This window comes from Epargyreus clarus, unplaced genomic scaffold (genome assembly GCF_041222505.1).
Source record: "Epargyreus clarus isolate Ecla_fem2 unplaced genomic scaffold, WU_Ecla_fem_2.2 ptg000039l, whole genome shotgun sequence".
Taxonomy (NCBI): domain Eukaryota; kingdom Metazoa; phylum Arthropoda; class Insecta; order Lepidoptera; family Hesperiidae; genus Epargyreus; species Epargyreus clarus.
The window spans coordinates 514287-531748 of NW_027332242.1; the positions used below are offsets into that span (position 1 = coordinate 514287).

The following is a 17462-nucleotide window of genomic DNA, read 5'->3' on the forward strand; positions in this document are numbered from 1 at the left end:
ATCCTACGTTAAACGTTGCGAACTTTGTCAACAAAATAAAGCCCTTAGAAGGACTAATCGCGCCCCTATGCAAATTACTAGTACTTCGACTACACCTTGTGAACGTGTAAGTCTCGATATCGTAGGGCCCCCAGTAATTCCAGAATCAGGTCCAGCTAAACTCAGATTCATACTGACCTTACAGGATGAACTAACTAAATTCTCCATGGCCTACCCTTTTCGTAGCACTACAGCCGAGGAAACCAGTGAGTGCCTTCTCCATTTTATCTCAGTTTTCGGAATACCGAAAATGATCCGTACCGACCAAGGCACTAACTTCACGTCAGAATTATTTAAGAAAACTTGTGAATTCTTAAAAATTAAACAGCTTTGGTCGTCTCCTTATCATCCTCAGACCCAAGGTGCCCTAGAGAGGAGTCACTCCACTCTTAAGGAATACCTAAAGTCATAAATAAATAAATATGTCAATGATGACTAAACTGATTGGCCTCGTTATGTTTATACGGCAATGTTAGCATACAACACAGCCGTCCATTTCACAACCCATTATACTCCTTATGAGTTAATGTTTGGTCACAAACCATTTATTCCAAATTCTCTCTTTGATGAAACACCTGGTATAACCTATCCGGAGTATGTAAAGATGCTCCAGAGTAGATTAAACTATTCTCATAACAAAGCCCTTGAGAACATTCGTAGATCCAAGGGCATCTCTAAAAATTATTACGATTCCCGCACTCGTGCTGTACGCTATAAAGTTGGTGACTTCGTGTACCTTAAAAATCATCCAAGGCAGGGTAAGTCACTGTCTCCTGTTTGGAAAGGTCCATTCAAGGTAGTCAAAATTCATGGAAATAATACACTATCCCTTCTCATTAATAGACGTCACGTCATACACCATTATGATCAAGTCAAACGAGCAAGTGTTAACACTGGCGCTATTAATTTTGACTAAATATTATACTATTTCAATATATACAAATTCTAATTATACAATTCTATTTCTTATACAATTTCAAGTTATACAATTTATACAATTCTATTTTATACAAATTATACACTGCTATTTCTTTTGCAATTTCAATTTATACACTTTAATTAGGGTATAATCATTAATTTTTATTACACTGTTTCTTGACATTGTTCATTATTAACAATGTCATTTTAATCGTTTTTCCTTAAAAGGAAAACATTATTCAACCTTTAAAATATAGGTTGACTTTTCTTTTACATTCTATTATTATTTTTACTATATCATTTTAAAGGTTTGTTGAAACCGAATATTAACTATCTTATATTGATTTTAAATTTTAAGTTAGTATAAGTCATTGTAAGTAAATTCTATTCTTGTTACTTACCTTTTGCTGTTTCCTTATTATTTTTCTATCCTATTTCAGCCTGGCATTACATTGTCACGGTTTCAAATATGAAGAATTCGTCGAACAAATAACGAAGAGTCCAGGAATTGATTTCAATCTCTCAGGTTCTGTTAGATTAATTAGCGATTATATGCATATTTTAATGCCAATAGAAATAAATTACATAAAGTCTCATGTTGATAACATTAAAAACGCTTTCGATTCCGCGCAGTATCTTTGTACTCAGACTGATGCATTAAAAGATTACGAATGTCAAAATTCCTTTCAACCGCTGGTTTCAATGTATAATGAGATCACTAGAGATTACTATTCTATTTCCCATTTAATTCCTGCTAGATCAAAGAGATCCGCATGGATTTCCGGTGTCGGTACAATTTTCAAACACGTATTCAGCACAATGGACGAAGACGACGCTATTAAATACGATAACGCTATCCAAACCTTAAAACATGGTAATCAAAAACTGTAAGATCTGGTAAAAGATAATATTATGTTTTCTAAATCTGCTATTACTAATTTTAATAATTCTATTTCCGAGATAAACAAAAATGAGAAGCAATTAAATACTATGCTTGAAAATCTATCTTCATATGTGAATAATTTAACGCTTATTTCTAATTCAATTATGTTAAAATCTACTATTCATAGTGCATTTAGCGTTCTTCAGTCTACTATGTTAAGTCTATCGCATAAATTAGAAGATATTATTAATTCTATATTATTTGCTAAAACGAATACTCTGCATCCATCAATTGTAAAACCTCGTGATTTATATACTGATTTGGTAATCAATGTAAAATATTTACCTAAATACACAGAATTTGTTGTAAACTTGGAATTAGATAACATAAATGTATTAATTAATCTTTCTGAAATAATAACATACATCATAGATAATAAATTAATGTTTATCCTTAAGATTCCTCTTGTTCAGATAAGTAAATATGATTTATATAAGAATGTTCCAATTCCTGTACCGCATGATGATGTTAATTCTAAGTCTTATGCATTAATTATCCCTACAACTGCCTTTGTAGCTCTGAATCAGGATAAATCCAAATATATAACTTTAAATGACATTTCTAATTGTAAAAATGTTAATTCCGATATTTACATTTGTAAAGATCTTAATGAATTTAATGTACAAGATTATCCTATTTGTGAAACAGAAATATTAACGAAAGTGTTAACAATACTGCCAAAACAATGTAAAACTAACTTTTTATATGGTCATACTAATATTTGGTCATTAGATAACAATCGATGGGTGTTTACCCAATCTGAACCTTCCAAATTAAGTGTAGAACGCCGAAGTGATGTGAAAGAATTTACTATTTCAGGAACAGGTATTTTAACTTTAAAACCAGATTGTATTGGATATTGTGGAAATGTAAAATTACTAACTAAGAAACATCCTATGTATAAAATTAGTCACTTCCATTCAGATTTCAATTTAATAAATGATTCATGTTGTAATTTTGATTAATTTAAGAAGTTAAACTTCAATAAAATCATATTATACTCACGGGAGATTTTAATACATGTTTAATTAAAAAAGACTCTCGTTCTTCCAAACTCTCATCTCTGTTAAACTCTGTTAATCTTGAACTTTTACCACTTTCCGCGACTCATAATTTTCCTAACTGCACTCCTTCGCTTCTAGATCTGCTGATCGTCTCATCTCCCAGTAATGTTGTCAGTCATGGGCAACTTGCTAATTCATTTTCTTATCATGACTTGGTTTATCTTTCTTACCGTATCCGTACTCCGAAACGTAAGTCTCAATTTCTTCTTCTTCGTAATTACAAGGGCATGAATCTGGAGGCATTACGACATGATGCTAATGACTTGAACTGGTCCCGAGTGTACAATGACTGTAGCATTGATGGGAAAGTGAGCACTTTTACGACAATTATCCTTGGTCTTTACGACAAGCATGCTCCACTGCGACGAATCAAGGTTAAGCGTAAGCCTGCTCCATGGATTACTTCCGAAATAAAAGAAATAATGGCACGTCGCGATAAAGCGAAAAGAAGGTATAAGAGACATCCCTCGGAACATAATGTGTCTGCCTATAAAATGTTACGCAACCGTTGCAATCGTATGTGTAAGGATGCAAAGAGACGCTATTTCCATAATTCACTCGTTAATAAAAGTACAACAGATGTTTGGAAGTTCCTAAAGTCTGTCGGTATCGGTAAATCTCCCAGTGCTGTGTGTAGGGATCTTGATTTAAGTGATTTAAATAATTACTTTTCCCAATCCTCTTCAAATATTGATCCTTACATCAAATCCCATACACTTGCGGCACTGGCCGGGTTACCAAGACCATCATGTCCCTGTTTTTGCCTGTCCTCCCTTTCAGAAGAAACAGTAAAAAAATATATATTACATATTTCGTCTACTTCTGTTGGCAATGATAACCTGTGCTCAAAGATGATATTACCTATTCTTCCATCTGTCCTGCCTGTACTTACTCATATTTATAATGAATCCTTATCCACAAGCACTTTCCCAACGATGTGGAAAGAGGCTCACATTATTCCTCTGCCCAAAATTACTTCTCCTTCAATGCTGTCTCATTTTCGACCTATTTCTATCTTACCTTACCTTTCCAAAATCTTTGAGCACATAGTTCATACTCAATTATCTTCTTTTCTATCCGCCAATAAGTCTCTCAACCCTTTTCAATCCGGTTTTCGACAAAATCACAGCACTGCTACGGCTCTTCTGAAAGTAACTGAAGATATACGCTGGGCCATTGAGGATAGGCAACTTACGCTATTAGTCTTACTGGATTTCAGTAACGCATTTTCTTCAGTGGACTTTGATATTCTTTTAGGAATCCTAAAATCCATTAATATTTCTTCAACCACTATCTCATGGTTTGACTCATATCTTCGGGGCCGCTCGCAACGTATTCGTGTGGATAATTCTTTCTCAGACTCATGTGAATTGCATGCGGGTGTGCCTCAGGGTGGCGTTCTCTCTCCATTACTCTTCTCATTATTTATCAATTCTATAACTTCTGTAATTTCTTGTAAATATCATCTTTACGCTGACGATTTGCAACTGTACCATCACTTCAATGCGGCGCAATCGGACCAGGCCATCACGACGATAACGTAAGGCGTGTTGTTGAATGGTCTAAGTCTTTTGGTATCACGGTGAACCCACTCAAAACGCAGGCCATTATAATTGGTAGTAGGCATGCTCGCAGCCTCATAAATTTTTCAACTCTGGCCTTGGTAAATGTTGATGGTTCGCTTATACCTTATAGCGACACGGTGAAAGACCTCGGGCTTTTAATCAATTGTACTCTATCTTGGAATGCTCACGTCAGTGAACTCAGTCGTAAGGTGCACTATTCACTCCATTCAATAAGATGCCTCCAAGGTGTTTTGCCCTTGAAAACTAAAATTACTCTTGCTCAGACCCTAATTCAACCTATAATAGATTACGCTGACGCCTGCTATCTGGATGCTACAGAGGAGCTACTAAACAAACTTGAGCGCTTGCAAAACCTTTGCATTCGATTTATCTTCGGCATTCGTAAGTATGACCATGTTTCTCATCTCCGCAAGGATCTCAAGTGGCTCCCAATCCGCCTTCGCAGAAACACTATTTCTGCTATTTAATATCCTTCACAGTCCAAAATCCCCATCTTACCTGCGAGAGCGTTTCTCCTTTGCACGTCCCTCTATTGCTCCTTGTAGAACACACATAAAAACCCTTCTTCGTTTCCCGCCTCATAAAACTAGTTCCTATTCCGACTCCTTCACTGTTCATGCAGTCAGACTGTGGAACTCGCTTCCACCTAACATACGAGACTCTAATATCATCATTCATGATCATTACTTATCCTCAGTCAGATGATTATTCGTTAATTCGTTTAGTATATATCCATATATTAACATAATTATGTGTATATATCCTATTACATATGTATACTGGTTATAATAATATGTATTATATATATATATATATATATAGATATATATAAAATCTTATTCGGTATTATATTTAATATAAATTAAATTAAATTATAAATAATATATCTTTATCCTGTCTCGTGCACGCGTATCCACCATTTGTTAGCCCCTTTCCTTTCACAGGTCTGCTGGAAGAAATTTCATTAGGAATAAGCAGTACCTTTGCACAAAATGTTATTTATAAGTCTTTTGTATTCGTTATCTCTGTGCATAAATAAATAAATAAATAAATAAAATTGTTCCCAAACTTCCTTATTTAGATTTTCATACATTAAGTCAAATTGATGTAAAATCTGACGATTTGTTAAAGACTATACAAAAACTAAATTCAGAATGATTCTATTCCTGTTTTAACTCCTTATTCTATTTCTACTTATTTGTTTGGGACACTTTTTATAATTTTTCTTATATACTACTTTTGTTATAAAAGATGCGTGGTCTTTTCTCGTAAATTTAAAGTAAATTCTAATGCTTCAAATCCTCGTGAATCAAGCCCTGAAGAAATCGAACTCAGACCGCGATTAAGAGATGACATTTCGGCCACACGTCTTTTAATTTCCGTATTTTCACTTCATTTCAATTAATTCAATAAACCAGTTGTCTTTGTGTTACGAAATTTCCTTTTTTTAAAAACCCTCGTGAAGGGACCCGCGTAACAGTACACAATTCCCCTCGTACTGAGATATCGTGCAATCTACGCAACGCTGCTGTTGTTAATTTAACATACCAAAATGCCGCTTCGCCGCACCCCTCCACCATCTTCCCCACAATTAAGCGTTAGCAATAAGACGACTGCATTGGTCACGCCATCCGTTGCAATATCGCAGAGTGTGCATTATTGCGAGTCGGAGCCGGATTTAAATATATCACGCTCAATGGAAGACTTAGATACAGACGTCCCGAACGTTATAAGCGTAAACGCCCCGAGCGCGGCAACGACGATCTATCTCAGTTCATGTGCGAAATGAAGTCCATGTTTAAGGAACTTAACGGACATCAAGCCTCGCAAGATTCGAAGATGGAAAAGATATCCCTCGCTATTGAGGAGATCAAGTCTCAAAGCACTGCACTACAAACAACAGCGGACTTCCTAGCCAGTAAATTTGACACCATGCAGTCACAAATAAATAAATTCGAAATGGAACGCCAGAAAAATTCAGAATATATACGGGTTTTGGAAGAGAAAATTGAACAAATCGGACGGCATAAGCGAGCAACATGTGTGGAAATTAAGAATATCCCCTGCCCTAGTGGCGAAACGAAACAAGGAATCCTTAATCAAGTGATATCAATCGGTAATGTCTTAAACGTGTCCTTTGATCAGCACAGTTCCGCAGCAAAGATCCTGAAGTTAAAACTATAATTGTAGACTTCGAATCTGCACTGAGAAAAGAACAGATAATTCGGAAATATAAAGAGTATAATAAAAGTAATAAAACAAGCAAATTTGGTACTGAAACCATCCGTATAAAAGGCCCGCGTAAGCCGGTGTTTATTTCAGAAAATCTAACGCCGAACATGAAAAGGCTACTCTATCTTTCTAAAGAACATCAAACTCGTTTGACCACTGCTGGGTTTCTAATGGCAAAATACTGATGAGGAAAAAGGAAGGGAACGCAGCAATACTCATTAAGAGTGAACAGGACCTTAAAACCTTGAGTGAATCGGATAAACTGTGACTATTTGTTCAGTGTTGTTTCTTTTTTAAGTGCATTTTTGTCTCGTCTTATTATTTATATTTTTATTGCGTATTTTTATAGTATTCAATTACACTTCACATCTACACTTCACTCAGTCTCCACCAATCAATATATCGCTACCTTAAAACAAAAGGGCCACAAATCAAAAATTTTCAAAATCCTTTTTATTGTAAAAACTCAAATTTTGTCGGTTAAAACTTCATAATTTAAAAAGACTCCCATGAATTTTACACTTTAAGCAATAAAAATACTACTGACTTCTTTTTTGTATTTTCGAATTTATGCTGCAACATTTGTGCAAAGCCGCCATTTTGTTAGTTGCGGCCCGGAAGTCGACGAGAGCGTACGTTTGTTTGGTGCTAAAGGGCCATAACGCAAAAAAAAACCTATTGATTAGGCTTTTATTATTTAAACAAAAGTGCCATATTTTGAAAAATGCCCGTTTTGCATATAATGTTCATGTAAGTATCACATATTTTACTTAATCAAAAGGACCATATTACAAAAAAGCCTGTTTTGCTCATAACACTTTATGGGAGTTGTAATAACAATTTAAAAACAAAAGTACCATATTTTGTAATAAGTATGTTTTGCATAGAAAATGCATTTAGGAGATAATAATTACGTTGTTTCAAAAGGCACATGTTAGGAATACGTCCGTTTTGCTGGTGATTTTTTCTAGGTTATATCAAATATTAATGAATAAAAGTTCTTATTTTGATATACATTTGTATTGTATATTTATTTTTAAAAGTAAAATCATATTATTTTATGAATTCAATGGTCTAATTTTGCTTGTTATTTTATTGTAAGTTTTTTATTTAGGTAAAAGTTTAGTTTATACTATTATAAACTAAATCTTTACCTGGTTTATTTTATATATTATAGTTATATTTATATAGAATGAACAACAGAGCGCATAGGATACTCAACATGTTAAAGTACAGTAACCAAATCAAACTAAATGACAATGATGAAACTTTATTTAAAAACAACGACGTTAAAAGTGATCCCTGTATTAAGAAGATGAATAAGTTCAGTTCAAGTTCAAGCAATGGTGATTTTTCATCCGACGACGGTGTCCAGGTTCCAGATTTTCAAATTAGAGACGACTTGCGGTTATCTGATTCTAGCTCAGATGACGATAATAACATCAAAGGTCACCAATTTTCGCCTAAACCTGGACAGAAGTTCCAGGTTTGAATAACGAGTCAGCATCAGTTCTTAAACCTGATGAGGTCTTATTGAGACCACCTTCTAAAACGGTTATTATTCAGTCATCGAGTTTCGATTTTACAGCACCAAATAATGACGATATTCAGATTCCTAGCGTTGATACAATATCAAGTGTTATTACGCCATCTCCTTGTGTTGACAATGAGAATATTCAAAGAAAGAGTAGTAAAAGGTAAGCGAATTCACAATTATGGTGAAGAAACATGAAGAAAATACTCAGAAACAGTGGTCAAGCATATACGTCCATGTCAAAAACTAATAATTTTGGTTCTGTGATTATGATTATGTTATTACTCTATTTTGTAAGGTTAATTATTTTTCATTGTTTTTTTGAGATTGGTTTTATACTTGGCTAAAGTCTAGTTTTCATACTATTATTATTTTGAAGTTGATCACTGAAGTTATAAACTTCAGTTACGTAGGTAATAGCATTACTTACTTTTGTATTTTAAATTGTTTTTCAGTAAGTACAATTTCATTTTGAGATTAATTTTATAACTAAATTTTTTATAAGTTACCTAATAAGTTAAAAGTTCTTCTACTACTACTTCTTTGTAGTTATTTATTGATTTTTTATTTGTTTTTGTTTGTTTGCCAAGTAAGTAATTTTTTAGTAGCATTTCTTTATATTTTACATAAGCTAAAAGTTATTTTAGCAATTATTTTTATGTGACATAGTCACTTTCTTTGGTTTATAATATATTTTTTCTAATTTGTGTAAGCTAGTGGCACAAAAAGAACCATGAATACATATTATTTTTAAAAATTGTGACTGTTTTATTAAATTTTCCCCATAATTTAAACAATATATGTATATACAAAAGAGACTTATCTGCTCATAACTTTTTTTTTAGAAAAAAATACACATATTCGAATTCACCATTAAAAGCAGAATAAAAATATCTTTCTAACAGTGTATAACACCTATTTATCGGTTTTAAAATTACAGAGCAATTATACAAAAACTGATTTTGAAAACTTTAAATGGCTCTTCTGTAAAATTAGGTCTATTCGCTTTGTGGCCCTTTTGTTTTGAAGTAGCGATATGTTATAATTTTGCTGAAACTATTGTTTCGTTTCACCGACCCATCATTCTTCGATACATGATATTTGTTATGTTTTCTTATAATTATGGATAGTACACAAGAGATTAATAATGATATTGAAGGGCTATCTATTTCTGAATCTTACATTTGCTCCAGAAAACTGTATTGAGTGTATCAAAAATATTACTGAACCTTTTACTGTTTTACATTTAAATATTCGAAGCATCGGGTGTAACTTTAATGAGCTTCAGGTCTTATTAAAACGCATTAACATATTTTTTGATGTCCTTGTCTTAAGCGAATGTTGGTTAAGTAAATACCCTTATCTACTCATATTACCAGGATACTCTTCGTTTAAAACTAAACACACAAATCAGAATGACGGCATGGTAACTTATGTTAAGGCTAACTTACCATGTACAGTGTACATACCTACTTTTAGCGACGCTAATTGTCTAGTGCTAAAGTTCGCTAATGATTTTGCCCTAGTAGCCCTTTATCGTTCTCCCTCTCAAAGAAACATTTCGAATTTTTTGGACTCCTTGGATCAAATACTTAAATCGCTTAGTAAATTTAAAACGATCTCAGCGATTGGGGATATGAATATCAATATATTGCCTGGCTCTGGGGACCCCAACTCCGACACCTACCTGACCGTTGCTGCCGAAAATGCTATGCTCCCAGCCTAATATTTCCAACAAGGAACAACAATTGCCTTGACCACTTTTTGTTAAAAGCTAACACCCCCTCTGTTACATTGGTTATTGACTCTTTTATAACAGATCACGCACCCATTATATTTTGTTGTAGTCTAACCAATAAAACAACTAAATCTGCCCTCAAAAAAACCATAATTAATGAAGTTGCATGTGTGAATGAGATTGAGAAAACTGATTATTCGTTTATAATGGCTATGACTGAAAGTGCTGCTAATGCCCTGGTTAATAATATTATTTCTATTATAAATACGCATTCACGATCAGTGTATATCGCTAGTTAAAACAGAATCATCAAGTCGTGGATAACCCCCGGGTTATTGCGATGTATTCGAAATCGAGATCGTTTGCATAAATTGCCGAAGAAAGATCCAGACAACCACACAGCTAGACTAACTTATACCCGGTATAGGAATTATTGTACAAATTTACTAAAAAAGATTAAACAGGCTTACGAACGTTTAGAATTTCAGAAAGTAAAAAATAACCCCAAGGCTACTTGGAAATTAATAAAGAACACAGTTTTCCTAAACAATAAAACTACGTCTGCTACTGATTTATTACAAATAGATACGAGCCCCGCTCAGTCCGTTGATACTGTCAATAAATATATCAGCACAATCGGTAGTGACCTAGCCAATAAATTTGTCACATTGCCTCAATATAAGACACCGTTACCCCAAACCAAATTATGGCTCAATTCTATGGCTTTAATAAGTACTGACTATGACGAAGTCGAACGTACGATACTAAATTTGAAAAACTGTGCTTTGGGTTGGGACCGAATATCGGCATTTCTGCTGAAAGCCGCACGTCGTACTCTTGGGCCTGTTTTGACGCACATATTTAATCTATGCTTTACCACTGGAATTTTCCCGACTCCCTTTAAAATTGCCATCGTGCACCCGATTTTCAAGGGTGGGGATAAAGACAGTGTCAATAGTTATCATCCAATCTCTGTACTGACTACGTTATCCAAAATCCTCGAATTTTTTTTAAATAATAGGTTAAGAAACTATATTAGTACATTCAATATCCTATCAGAGACTCAGTATGGCTTTCGTAATGGAAAGTCTACTGAAGACTCTGTATTACACCTTACTAACACTATTATCAATAATTTAAATTCCAAATTTAAAACAATTGGCATATTCTTGGATCTCTCTAAGGCATTTGACACCGTCTCTATCCCCAACCTCTTGAAAAAGCTAGAACGCATAGGTGTACGCGGACTTGTTCTTGAGATTTTTAGAAGTTATCTAAGCGAACGAAAACAGCGCGTCAAAATTGAAAATTATTTGAGTTCGGACTTATCTTTATCTTACGGCGTCCCGCAGAGTAGTGTCCTTGGGCCGACATTATTCCTTATTTATATAAATGACCTCTGTGATTTGGCCATAAAAAATTGCAAAGTCTTAGCTTACGCGGATGATACTGCTCTCCTTATCCATGGTATCACTTGGACTGAAGCTCGTATCTATGCGGAAGTCGCATTGAGAACGATTGTGGGTTGCTTAGATAATAATATACTCACCATAAATTTAAGTAAAACTACCTTAACAACATTTTCTGCCAGTGCATCTTCTTTACCAACCGAACCCATCACTATCGCTGCTCACCGATGTAGAGGTGACGAAATATTCTGCTCCTGCACGAGGCTAACAATGACTGAGACTGTTAAATACCTTGGAGTGCTAATAGATCAATTAATGACCTGGAAGCAACAGGTCGACGTTACTGCTTCTAGATTAAGAAAATTAATTTATATATTTAAGATTGACAGAGGGCGCTGTGCTCACGTAAACATTAGCTCCGTAACGAATTTGTTATTAAAAATCGATATCGACACAAAACAAAGTGATAAGTGATAAAAGTGACAAAACTAACTCTGAATATTAAGGGCCGTATTAACTAGCAAAAAGCGCAGCTTTATAAGGGCTCGCGTATCGTGAATGGTATATTCAGTTTAAGATCCTATATCAAAGATGATGTGGTCACTTATTAATTAACAATAAATTATTAAATCTATCTTTCGTCAGAAGACCTATGAAGAGCAAAGCTACCTTTGATCCAGAACCAGAACCACTTTAAATGCTTGTGGTGGATAACTTATATTAGATCCATTTTTTGGGATTGTAATTTTTTTTTTTTGCGATTTATCCTTGGTATCTTTTTATTTACTCTTGAATTTAAACTCCGCCATACTTATACAATTATTGCGTCTGATTTGCAAAAAAATATTTTTTAAGTATATATAGGTATAAGCTATTGTCCCTGTAGTTCCGGGACTAGAATAGGGCTACGGTATCCCCTGCCTGTCGTAGGAGGCGACTAAAAGGGGGCTTCCGGGGTTGCGGGCGGCAAGAGTGGGAGCTCGAACCGTCCAGCTAGCGACCCCGGGAAGGACGGCGGTATGTGTGGTCGCATACCGTCGTAAACACTACATGGTGTGGGAGGAGCGAAAGCTGCTCCTCCAGGGTAGAGCCCGATCGGGGCATCGCGCTTGGAGGGCTCCGGTTGTGTTCCGTCGGAGATCCCGGAGTTCTCCAACAAGCGTTGAGGACGGCCACCGGGGGGGTTTTAGTGCGGTAAAAATCCGACATAACCCGGCGTCGCTCCCACGTCGTCGGGTACCTTTTGAAGGTTTCCCCCTCGAGAGAAAAAAAAAAAAAAAAAAAAAAAAAAAAAAAAGGTATAAGCTATTGTGGATGTCTGAAACGCAGTACATTATAATCTAATCTGGGGTCTGTTACCAATCAACAAGATGGTGAATGACCTTTATGACCTTTTGGTGTCTACGGATTCCTCTCGTTCAGACCATTCCAACGATACCTCATTTGTTTCTTTCCGAATAATAGTTTGTTAAATAATTCAATTCCTAGTTTTCGCATTTTTCACTTTCAGTTTTTCACCTATTTCTTCATGTCGATTTGGGTCATTTATCAGTGAATGTTGAATTCACCACGACTTCTTTAATTTACTAAAGCCCCGAGGGATACATTCCGTAAAGCTGTTCTATTAAATAACATTTTTATCAATTGTTAAATTAACTATTAAATTTATGAATTAAATTAATGAATTATGTGTGTGGCCTGCTCAATTAGTTTTGTATTTTCTTTTATATTTCTACCTAACATAACCAATTCTATACAAAACAGGAACGAATTTCCGTAAAACACAATGTGATAGTCGCTAAATTGTAAATTTGTCACTGGGCTTTTTGTCACAAACAAAGTATTTTTTGACAATGGAAAATGAAATTTGCGGATGGATTCTAAACGGGTAGTATTTAAGCGAGTGACTGCAAATAAAAGTTTTGAATGACAAAAATAATGAATTTTGGTTATAGTATTACTAAGGGAGCAACTGGCTGCGAGTGACGAGAAATCAACAGAACAGCAACTTACAAACATTAATTTGAGCGACCTAATATTTTTCTAAGTGTAAACATTACGTCCTGCGTTTTATTCAATATTTAGCAAATGTTTTTTTTAATACTGAGCAGCATTTTATTTTAAATGAAGTGTTTCGAATACAAAAATCACTTTGAAAAATACTATAATAAGTAGAATATTGTGTGCTCATGTCATTGATCATGAATAAAGGTAAGGTCTGAATTCATACAGATTGGGCCCACCCGCTCGCTGGGCGCTGTCGCGCCCTGCTCGCTTCGTTTTATATTGTCTTATATGTTCCAACCTAACCTAACGAATTCAATTACAAAAACTACTTAATACTAACTTACTACAAAAACTACCTAATCTATCTTAATACTAAAGTTGCCTCTCTATATTTCCAGTCGCTCACTTAGTAATGTAGTCGCACAAGTTATTAAAACAGTATGTCATTATCAGTCGCTAAGTTTTTTTTATTTGATTGTTTTATAATTTCCCACTGTAAACAAAAACTTAGATTAATCGGATATGTGGAGTTTTTGAAACTGCACTGCGTCAAAACATTTATAATATCCAACGAATATTATAAAGGCGAAAGTTTGTGAGTATGGATGGATGTTTGTGCCTTATATTAATCTGATTTGAATGAAACTTTACAGTATTACAGTCTATAAGTACACCAGTATAACCTGGAGAATACAATTCATAAAGATATGGCTATACTATACTTAGTTGTCAGAGCTATATTGATGTACCTACCATACGATGATACGTAAATTTTATATGAATGGATTAATAGTAATTAATTAGATACATTTTCGGTACGCATATTGTAAATACATTAACTTTTTCTTTGACACTAAATAAATCGGACGGATAGTTTAAATTAAGGTGGTAGAACCCTATGTGGTTCGACTCCGGCGGCACCACCGCCACACCTGGTTCTGCCTCATAACAGCAGCGCTGTGTTCTGGTTCGAAAAGTGTGGTAAGGGATACATGGTTTTTCGAGGCGTTCCAGCTTAGTCCAGTTTAGTCCAGGGGTAACGGCGCATCTGTGGCCGACCTCAAGTAGGAATATGTAATCCTCTCTGGGTTTGATTGCAGATGTCCATGGACAGCTGCAGCCACTTACTACAGGTGGACTGCATGCTCGTCTGCTACTCATATATTATTAAAAAAAAACTTATATGAGACGTTCCAGTTTAGTCCTCAGGGGAGCGGCGCTTCTGTGGCCGACCTCTGTTAATTACAGATGTCCATGGGCGGCAGTAGCCACTTACCATCATATGGACTGTATGCTCGTCGGCTACTCCTATATTATAAAACCAAGAAAAACTTGAAACAAAACGCTTTTAAAATACACCGGTGAAACCTCGGTGAAACGCTGCCACATTAGCATTTTCATATTTTTGATTGACATAATTATGTCATAATTCATATTCAACATGACGTTTTCTTTTTATTCTGCCATTATTTAAACAAAAATAATCCAAGTCATACAGCCATCAATGTTACACTAAATTTAAATTTGATAAAAAAGTGTTTTTTTTTTGTGTACAAAACCTTATTTCAATCGTGTTGGTCCAATCTAGACATGACCTTAAGTAACTATGTTAAGTTTCAAATTTATAAGCCCTGTAGTTTTTTCAAAAAAGGGATGGAAAGCTTGCAAGATTTTCGAATTATAGAGGACTCGCTTCGCTCGCCCTAATAAACCGATCTCAAGTTTGAGATCTAACTCAAGTGCGATCTTAAGTTCGTTATCGTATTAATAAACAAAACTTAAGTGTCTAACATTAAACGCGTTCTCACTTGAGATCTGTCATCGCATTCGCTAATTAATAAATCAAACTCACTCTCAAGTAGCCTCTTGAGATGCGTTCTGAGATGGTATTAGCTGAGTGTAGTCGGACCTTGACTTGAGTCGACGTTTACGTATCGCCGAGAAATGGATTTTGAAAATATTTTAGACGAAATAGATTATTACGATTATTATGAATGATTACGATAATATCGATGATCGCTTTAGTTCTCGGTTACCGAAAATTTATTTAAGGGACGCTCAAAATCCTTTTTAAATGCCTATAAATAAATTTCAAAAAAGGTATAGATTCTATTTACACTTCTCTTTCACAGTATCACTCATTTTTATATTAATTTATATCTTGATTCAACTTCATAATTTAGCTATTAGGATTTAAATTTTTATGTTGTATTTTTTTAATTGCATGGATTTTTTTAAATTAATTGTGATGAAATTATTTTATTTTTTATTCTTTCTCACGTTTTATCCAGGATTGGTTGATTTAATTAAGATTGCAATTGTAATTAATATATATTTTTTTATAATATAAGAGTAGCAGATAAGTATGCAGTCCACCTGATGGTAAGTGGCTACTGCCGCCCATGGACATCTGTAATCAACCCCAGATAGGATTAGATATTCCTACCTGAGGTCGGCCACAGATGCGCCGCTACCCCTGAGGACTAAGCTGGAACGCCTCGAAAAAGTCTGTCTCCCTTACCACACCCTTCAAACCGGAACACAGCAGCGCCTAACACCGCTGTTAGGTAGACATAGGGGTGGCGGTGGTGCCGCCTGAGTCGAACCACAAAGGGTTCTACCACCTTCAAAATATATTTAAACTCTTAAAGTATACTTCTGTAATGTATTTTTTTGTATATCTTATTATTCAATACATTCAATACATTCAATTTTAAAGGTGGTAGAACCCTTTGTGGTTCGACTCCGGCGGCACCACCGCCACACCTATTTCTACCTAATAACAGCAGTGTTAAGCGCTGCTGTGTTCCGGTTTGAAGGGTGTGGTAAGGGAGACAGACTTTTCCGAGGCGTTCCAGCTTAGTCCTCAGGGGTAGCGGCGCATCTGTGGCCGACCTCAGGTAGGAATATCTAATCCTATCTGGGGTTGATTACAGATGTCCATGGGCGGCAGTAGCCACTTACCATCAGGTGGACTGCATGCTCGTCTGCTACTCTTATATTATAAAAAAAAAAAAAAAAAAAAAATTCAATACATACAAAGTTTAACCAAATGTGTAAGGTAAGGCTGGTATGTGTCAAAAATAATACAAATATAATTTTATAAACAATATATTACACAAAACTGTTTCTAGTATTACAATTATAAAAAATAGTTCCTTTTCAAAGTAGATTTAAATTTTAAATTACTCAGCTTTACCTGAAAGAGAAAAACCAGAAATGCTTTATAATATAACCTAATTATATAAAATAGGAAACTTATTAAATTCTATTATTCCAAATGTAGCTTTAATTCATAATATAGTTCTAAAAAAAATAAAATGAAATTCCTTATAATATAATCTTTTATATTAAATAGGAGATTTATTATTACTTAAAATGTAACTCTAAATTATAATACCAAATATAGGTTTTAAAATATATACCTATTGTATCTTCTCTGTTTTTATTGAATATAATAATAATGTTATAAGTAAATTACAGCTAATACCTAATAAAATCAAAAGCTTTTCTTTTTTTTCTAACATTGAGGCAGCAGGCGGATGCAAAGATGGTGAACAGGGTGGAGTGCTAGGCTTGATTATAACTTTCTCCTTTTCTTGTGTATCATTAGGCGCGGCGTAACATTTCATTTCTAAAATAAAAAATAATATTAGTAATGCAGTCTGAAATATTACTAATTATTGTATAACACTAACTAACGCATAGCTAACTATATTTAGATATGTAGATGCAGTACTTCAAATAGTTAGATATGTAGAGTAACTTTTAAAACATTTAAAATACATACCTGATACAGTGTCGGAATCATCATCAGCACTAACAAGGAGCCCTGGAGTCAGCTACGATACATCTGGATTCATTTCTGCGTCACTGGTAGAAGGGCCGCCTCCATTTGACAATGTTTTCACATTCTTGTTGCTTTAGGTCATCCACAACCGCATTAGTTGTTTACTCGTATCCTACAACATTATCATAAATATAAAATCATG

The 17462-nt window shown here is 34.7% G+C and overlaps 1 long non-coding RNA gene and 1 pseudogene across 1 annotated transcript; one reads left to right on the forward strand and one right to left on the reverse strand.

Moving 5' to 3' along the window:
- The first annotated feature begins 1638 nt into the window (after window positions 1-1638).
- LOC140757079 (uncharacterized) lies at window positions 1639-2865 on the forward strand (annotated as a pseudogene).
- Window positions 2866-16565: 13700 nt separating this feature from the next.
- On the reverse strand, window positions 16566-17096 carry LOC140757091 (uncharacterized). Its single transcript, XR_012103938.1, has 2 exons — window positions 16961-17096; window positions 16566-16669 (listed from the first exon to the last, which is right to left on the reverse strand). It is a non-coding gene; the product is annotated as an uncharacterized LOC140757091 (long non-coding RNA).
- Between the last annotated feature and the right edge of the window lie 366 nt (window positions 17097-17462).